The following is a 1,644-nucleotide window of genomic DNA, read 5'->3' as shown; positions in this document are numbered from 1 at the left end:
TAATCAATCGGTAAATATACCCCAACTCTCCCACTAAAACACGTTACGCGCGACTATAAGTGTGAATCAATCGTCCACTAGGCAATTGGTGTACCAGGGGCTACTGACTAAGGGGGCTAATGCATAATTTGTGTTGAAAAACAGTTTCTCTCATGACCAATCGAAGAGGTACTGGATTTTGTAACGAATACAAAAAATTTGCATTCCTCCTGTGATGCATTAGAGACCATCCGCTCTCAACACGGGTTGTCTTCCACCGGAGCCTTTGTGTTTTCCTCCTAAGAAAAAGCCGGCTGCCTTTTATCTACCTCGATAATTCGAATTACACACACCAACAATCACACAACACACCCTACATCACCTTTTTACATCCTCACACGGTCCTCTTCCCGTCCATACCTTCCAATTCACACCTCGTCGCGATCATGGCCTCCGACCGACCGTGCCGCTCGACAGCAAGCTCGTCATTCCGGGATGGCATTAGCACCTGGAGAAACTCACGAGTCAGACCAATCCGACACCACAAAGCGTCGACGTATGTCTTCGTGGAAAGCTACGAGGGCAACTGAGTTGGAAGTATGTTTGACTCAGCGGGGAACAGTACGGCAAATGGTGAGCGTTACCAACAGTATCCTGCGCCAAATGAGCAGTGCTGCGCTGAATTAGCAGTGCTGCGCTGAATTAGCAGTGTTGCGCTGAATGAGCAATGTGTGCATGTGCGTGCACAAGGGCAATGTGGCAAAGGGGCAAAAGAGCAAAGACGCCGCGAAGCACGGCTCGCTCACGACCGACACGGAGAGGTATCGGATGTGAAACGATTGCAAGGAATTTGCCCCCAGGCAGGATTGAACTACCGACCTTCCGCTTACTAAGCGGGTGCTCTACCACTGAGCTATAGGGGCTCTTACGAAAGAGCAAGCCGACCGCATTTTCTTCACCTCGATAATACGAATTACACACACCAACAATCACACAACACACCCTATATCACCTTTTTACATCCTCACACGGTCCTCTTCCCGTCCATACCTTCCAATTCACACCTCGTCGCGATCATGGCCTCCGACCGACCGTGCCGCTCGACAGCAAGCTCCTCAATCCGGGATGGCATTAGCCCCTGGAGAAACTCACGAGTCAGACCAATCCGACACCACAAAGCGGCGACGTATGTCTTCGTGGAAAGCTACGAGGGCAACTGAGTTGGAAATGTGTTTGACTCAGCGGGGAACAGTACGGCAAATGGTGAGCGTTACCAACAGTATCCTGCGCCAAATGAGCAGTGTTGCGCAGAATTAGCAGTGTTGCGTAGAATTAGCAGTGTTGCGCTGAATGAGCAATGTGTGCATGTGCGTGCACCAGGGCAATGTGGCAAAGCGGCAAAAGAGCAAAGACGCCGCGCAGCACGGCTCGCTCACGACCGACACGGAGAGGTATCGGATGTGACACGATTGCAAGGCATTTGCCCCCAGGCAGGATTGAACTACCCGACCTTCCGCTTACTAAGCGGGTGCTCTACCACTGAGCTACAGGGGGCTCTTACGAAAGAGCACGCCGACCGCATTCTTCTTTCCCCTCGATAATATGAATTAACCCACACCAACAATCCACCCAACACCCCGTATACCACCTTTTTACATTCTTCAC

The sequence above is a fragment of the Phytophthora infestans genome, genomic scaffold (assembly GCF_000142945.1).
Source record: "Phytophthora infestans T30-4 supercont1.33 genomic scaffold, whole genome shotgun sequence".
Taxonomy (NCBI): Eukaryota; Oomycota; class Peronosporomycetes; order Peronosporales; family Peronosporaceae; genus Phytophthora; species Phytophthora infestans.
The sequence above is the reverse complement of the archived record's forward strand: the minus strand, read 5'-3'. Positions refer to the sequence as shown.